Below are 7,068 nucleotides of genomic sequence, written 5' to 3'. Positions count from 1 at the left end.
AGTGGACATATCTTCAATACCAGACATACATATATGCTACAAAGACTTTTCCGCTAACAGATTCAGTCTCTCTCTCTCTATTTTTTTTTGTAATCAGATACATTTTTAGTGCATTTTAACCATTTACATTACAAACAGAAAGGCCCAGGAGTGGGGCACTGAATTTATCAGCCAGTCTCATTGAGCAACCTAACAATGTCCAACCTGCAAAGAGGTAGGTGATCCATATTACATAAGCGTATTAATACTCCCGCCCCTCCCCAGTGGACATATCTTCAATGCCACACATACATATGTGCTGCAAAAACTTTTAAGCTAACAGATTCAGTCTATCAGATACATTTTTATTGCATTTTAAACATTTACACTACAAACATAGAAAAACCCTGTGCAAGGAGTTACCTCACACAAACATCCCATCCTCCACCCTCCCCGGTTGACAGTCTCACCTATTTGTACCTCCCGACTCTCCTTTCCTTCATAAAGAACCATTCTTCTTCTATATCATCGTCCATTGGCTCTCCCATAGATCTTATAGCCCAAACAGCCTGTCTTTCAGAAGTTCAAATTATGTTAATCCTGGGAAGTCCAGCCACTTTCCTTTCAAATTGTGCCCTTTTACTTTTCTTAGGATAAATATTTTTCTCCAGAAGAATAATGAAATTAACTTTCTGAACAGATTCCTTACTAGTTGGTGCCTTTTCATACAGCCAATACGAGGCATTAAGATTCTTGGCCACAAATAAAAAGCGCGCAATTGCTAATTTCTCATGTTCTTCCATCCCCACTTCGTCCACGTAGCCCAGCACAAACACCAAAGGATTCCTGGATAGCACCACCTGTGTACAAATTGGATAAAGTTTAATACTATGATCCAGAACCCCTGTAGGCACGGGTACTCCCACAGCATGTGTACAATCTTTGCTTCTTCTACTGTGCACTTAGGGCATTTGGAGTCCGCCCTCACTCCCGCTTTATACATACACACAGGAGTCTTGTAGACTCTATATAAAACATATATCTGTGAGAGCCTCTTCATCTCACTCAGAGATACTTTGGTAACATATTGAATAATGGAATTCAATTTGTCCGCTACAGTCTCTCCCAGATCCTCCCCCCACTTCGCAAAGGCCCCAATTGGGTGCCTAACAATAAACATGGCCAGCAGCCCCCCACATATCATTGATATAAAACCTGCAGTACACCTTTGTGTTCCTAATATATCCTGATATGCTTCCAATGCTACAAATGACTCACATTACCTTTTCCAAGGATCCCCTTGTATCTCCCAAAAACAATAAAAGTTCATCCGCATACAGGGCCATGTTCTGTTCCAAACTCCCATTGGGCTGAATTCAGGAATTCATCCACCTCCTGATGCACCTTAGCAGAATACAAGTCAGAGAAAAATGCCCCAGCACTTTCAAAATATCAGGATTTATCTTTGACTACTGCCCTTTCCACCGACTGTAGGTATGCAATGTATGCCGATTCTCTTTGTGCTGCAGCTATCCCAGACAATAAATGACCGGCCCACTCCCCGTTTTCAACAGACTGCACGGTTTGAAACATTTTCTTTCACTCCGCTGCCTGTAGAGTCAATTTGGTGATCATTTTTTGAGCCGCCCTCATCCTATCCTATGCTGCCGCCGTTGGGTCCTATATCTGAACACACTCCGCCTTCCCGAATTCCTGGAATGCAAGCTGATCCTGCCTCTTTGCCTCCAATTTAATTCTAGAGATTCCTTATATATATAGTCCCCTAAAATACGCCTTCATAGCTTCCCAAACCATGCCAATAGATGCCGATCCTTCATTAAACCTAAGATATTCCCACACACCCTCTCAAATACCGCCAACTTCTTACACCAACTGCAGACAAAAGGTATTTAATTTCCATAAGAGCCTACCCTGGTTTCCGTTGTTCCCCCTAATCCAATTCTACACATAAAGGTGAGTGGTCTGACACCGTTCTAGGGAAGTATTTGGTTCCCACTAGCAATCATTGCATTGCTTCATTACCTAAGGCCAAATCTATACGTGAGAGGGATGAAAATGTAGCCGAATACCAGAAGTACTGATACACCTCTGGGTGGCGAGTCCTCCACAGGTCAATTAGTGCTGTTTCCGTAAGTAAATTACCAAACGGCGTACAGTTTCCACCCACTTTTCGCGTCTCATGCCTCCCCTTATCCCAGTGAGAGTTTGGAACAATATTAAAGTCTCCAATTTGCACAAAGGGAATCCCCGGAAACTCCGTAATTATATTAGCAAGCTGTGAATAAATTATTACAGTATGGCAGAGATATATAGGGATATCATTAATACAGGTCTAGCCCCCAGCCAACTTGACATACATACATACCGACCGCCCTTTCTGTGATGACCCTCAGATATACGAACAGAGTGCCCAATCAAACTAGTATGCTAACCCCCTAAAGTAATCCGAATATGTGAAGTGGTACCCCACTCCGAGCCAATTTCTATTTAGTAGATGCAGTCTCTCTGGTACCTTATGTGTTTCCTGCAAACAAATCAGATCAGATTTTTCTGCCCGTAGAAATTGAAATACAGCCTGCCTTTTACTGCTAGATTCAAGGCCCCTAACATTCCAGCTAATTAATTTTATGCATCTTGCCATATTTGCAAGCAGAGAATACAAGCAGCCCCAGAACTTCTTTATGAATCAATGTTTCGGCAATCAAAAAAACGTAATTTTGTTGTTTGGAATTTTTTTCTCGCTACGCCATGTGCCGGTCAGATTAATTGCTTTTCTATGTTGATAGATCAGGCATTTCTGAACGTGGCGATACTAAATATGTGTGTATTTTTATAACTGTTTTATTTTCAATGGGACCAAACGGCAATGATTTGAAATTTTTTATTTATTTTTTCCATTTATTATTGATTTTGCTAGTCTGATCCATCCGCTCTTGTTAGCCGCATGTCTGCTGATCATATCAGCAGACATGTGGAGGGATTACCGCGGGCTCCCACATAGGACAGACACGGCCAAGGACGTACCAGTACATCCTTGGTCGTGAAGGGGTTAATACTTTGTAGAGAATCCTTTGCAGGTAATGACTGCCTGAAGAGTGGAATGCGATGTTTTATCAAATTCTACTCGCTCCGATATTCATGCCGTGTGTCTTAGGCCTTAACCTCTTAATGACTGAGCCAATTTTGCAATTTTCAAGCTTTGAATTTTTACACCTTTAAACCAGAGATTTATATCACACAAAATGGTTAATAAATAACATTTCCCATTTCTCTACTTTACATCAGCACCATTGTTGAAAAAATTTTGTTGTTTTTTTTTTGTTAGATGTTAGACTGATGTTTATCAGTAATTTCTCTTTTTTGCAACAAAATTTACAAAAGCATATTTTTATGGCTCTCATAACCTTTGAAGTGACTTAAGTCACATTTAGTGTTAGAATGTTTAAACCTTCTAACATTTTAGAAATGATTAGAGATGAGCGAACCGGTCGCGGTTCGGCTCGAGGTTGGTTCGCCGAACGGACCTCCCGTTCGAGTTCGGTTCGTCGAACGTTCGACGAACCGAACTCGAACTGCATAGGAAACAATGGCAGGCGATCACAAACACAGAAAAACACCTAGAAAACACCCTCAAAGGTGTCCAAAAGGTCACAAACAACTCACAACACATGGGAAAGTGACAAGGACATATTCTCATGCGAAAACAAAAGAGCTGGACAAGGAAAAAGAGGAGGACACACAGATATATGAGTATATGCAAGGAAACATGCCATTATTGTGCAACTTGAGCCCTGCTCATTCTTGGCTTCCAATCTTGATAAATTGCCTGAGCTCGCCACGTACGTCTTGGGGATCTTGTCGTGTCCTGCAGCCAGCGTTCTCTCTGAACCTGTCTTCAGTGCTGCTGTGGGTCTGCTGGCAGATAAGCACACGTGTCTGTCCACTGACAATGTGGACATGGCTCTCAGAGGACTTTTCTTCCCCGGGGTCAGCCAGGGGACGGGAAAGGCACGCGTATTTTTGAGAGTGCTTCATGCAAAGCATCTTTTTCTTTTTCAAAAGGGGGCTCAACCGATGCCAGTCAAGTGGGGTGTGTGTGGCCCAGTGAGTGGCAACGAGGGAGACTGTGGTTGGAGTCCCCTCGCTGTGTTTCTAAAAGAACCAAGATGAACAAGTCATGGCTCTCAGAGGACTTTTCTTCCCCGGGGTCAGCCAGGGGACGGGAAAGGCAAGCGTATTTTTGAGAGTGCTTCATGCAAAGCATCTTTTTCTTTTTCAAAAGGGGGCTCAACCGATGCCAGTCAAGTGGGGTGTGTGTGGCCCAGTGAGTGGCAACGAGGGAGACTGTGGTTGGAGTCCCCTCGCTGTGTTTCTAAAAGAACCAAGATGAACAAGTCATGGCTCTCAGAGGACTTTTCTTCCCCGGGGTCAGCCAGGGGACGGGAAAGGCACGCGTATTTTTGAGAGTGCTTCATGCAAAGCATCTTTTTCTTTTTCAAAAGGGGGCTCAACCGATGCCAGTCAAGTGGGGTGTGTGTGGCCCAGTGAGTGGCAACGAGGGAGACTGTGGTTGGAGTCCCCTCGCTGTGTTTCTAAAAGAACCAAGATGAACAAGTCATGGCTCTCAGAGGACTTTTCTTCCCCGGGGTCAGCCAGGGGACGGGAAAGGCACGCGTATTTTTGAGAGTGCTTCATGCAAAGCATCTTTTTCTTTTTCAAAAGGGGGCTCAACCGATGCCAGTCAAGTGGGGTGTGTGTGGCCCAGTGAGTGGCAACGAGGGAGACTGTGGTTGGAGTCCCCTCGCTGTGTTTCTAAAAGAACCAAGATGAACAAGTCATGGCTCTCAGAGGACTTTTCTTCCCCGGGGTCAGCCAGGGGACGGGAAAGGCACGCGTATTTTTGAGAGTGCTTCATGCAAAGCATCTTTTTCTTTTTCAAAAGGGGGCTCAACCGATGCCAGTCAAGTGGGGTGTGTGTGGCCCAGTGAGTGGCAACGAGGGAGACTGTGGTTGGAGTCCCCTCGCTGTGTTTCTAAAAGAACCAAGATGAACAAGTCATGGCTCTCAGAGGACTTTTCTTCCCCGGGGTCAGCCAGGGGACGGGAAAGGCACGCGTATTTTTGAGAGTGCTTCATGCAAAGCATCTTTTTCTTTTTCAAAAGGGGGCTCAACCGATGCCAGTCAAGTGGGGTGTGTGTGGCCCAGTGAGTGGCAACGAGGGAGACTGTGGTTGGAGTCCCCTCGCTGTGTTTCTAAAAGAACCAAGATGAACAAGTCATGGCTCTCAGAGGACTTTTCTTCCCCGGGGTCAGCCAGGGGACGGGAAAGGCACGCGTATTTTTGAGAGTGCTTCATGCAAAGCATCTTTTTCTTTTTCAAAAGGGGGCTCAACCGATGCCAGTCAAGTGGGGTGTGTGTGGCCCAGTGAGTGGCAACGAGGGAGACTGTGGTTGGAGTCCCCTCGCTGTGTTATACATGCTTTTAGAAGGGCATGACATGGCTTGGAGGTTGACTTTCATAAAATGCAAACTGTTGGCTACCAAAATGCTGCCTTTCCAACAACTGTGGTTATAGGCAATGAGGAACATACTGATGAAGATGAGACGCAGATACCCGATTGGGATGACAACTTAAATATTCGGTCAGGGCAAGAAGAAACTCGGTCTGAGGGGGAGGGGAGTGCAAACACAACAATTGATGATGAAGTTCTAGATCCCACCTACTGTCAACCCACAGTCAGACACTCGAGGAGGTCAATAGAGGCGGTGGAGGAGGATGCAACCGACGTCGAAGTAACCTGGCGCCTTCCTGGACACAGTCGGAGCACTGGTAGCACGTCTACAACTGCATCCTCAGCCACCACTCTGCCTCTGAGCATTATTCGGGGTGGATCAACAGGTCGCATGGCCTCTAAGCCTTGCCAGCCTGGTCCTTTTTTGACATAAAAAAAGATCGGCCAAATTATGTGATCTGTAACATTTGCCATGGTTATCTTAGTAGAGGTCAAAACCTCAGCAGTTTGACAACTTCTTCCATGAATCGTCACATGAATAAATATCATATGGCCTGGTGGGAAGCTCACCGTGCTGCAATGCGGCCTAGTGGAGCCAACCATCCACCGCCTGCCCCTTCCAGGGCATCCGCGCGCTCGTCATCTTCTAGGACTGTGGGGACAGCTGTCACACCTGTTTTTCCACCCACAACTTCCACCACTGTAACCGCAACAGGCAGTTTGCTTGGTAGGTCGTCAGTTGGTTTGGAAGGGGAAACAAGTGAGTGTGTACAGCTCTCTCAGACATCGATAGCACCAACTTTGGATGAAGGCAACATCATGTCTCCGCCTGCACTTTCCTCCCAAAGCTGCATTTTTCCAGGGACACCCTACTCAACACCGTCTACACACAGCAGCCAGATCTCTGTCCCTCAGATGTGGTCAAATAAAAGGCCACTTCCTTCGACCCATGACAAAGCGAAGAGGTTGACTCTATCCCTCTGTAAGCTGTTGGCTACAGAAATGCTGCCTTTCCGCCTAGTGGACACACAGGATTTTAGAGACCTTATATCTGTCGCTGTGCCCCAGTACCAGATGCCTAGTCGCCACTACTTCTCTAAGAAAGGTGTGCCCGCGCTACACCAGCATGTCGCACACAATATCACCGCTTCCTTGAGAAACTCTGTGTGTGAACGGGTGAATTTCAGCACCGATACTTGGACCAGTAAGCATGGACAGGGACGTTACATGTCGCTGACTGGGCACTGGGTAACTATGGTGATAGATGGTGAAGGGTCTGCTGCACAAGTCTTGCCGTCCCCACGACTTGTGTGTCAATCCTCTGTCTGTCCAAGTTCCGCCACTGCTTCTGCATCCTCCACCTCATCTGGGTCCTCCACCTCCGCCCCAAGCCTGCCTGGTCAGGCCACCAGCGTTCTCACTGCGCAGAAGGAATCACGCACCCCTCATTACTATGCTGGCAGCAGAGCGCAACGGCATCAGGCGGTCTTTAGCTTGACATGTCTTGGGAATAAGAGTCACATAGCTGAGGAGTTGTGGTCAGCTCTGCGGTCCGA

The sequence above is a fragment of the Anomaloglossus baeobatrachus genome, chromosome 9 (genome assembly GCF_048569485.1).
Source record: "Anomaloglossus baeobatrachus isolate aAnoBae1 chromosome 9, aAnoBae1.hap1, whole genome shotgun sequence".
NCBI lineage: Eukaryota > Metazoa > Chordata > Amphibia > Anura > Aromobatidae > Anomaloglossus > Anomaloglossus baeobatrachus.
The sequence above is the reverse complement of the archived record's forward strand: the minus strand, read 5'-3'. Positions refer to the sequence as shown.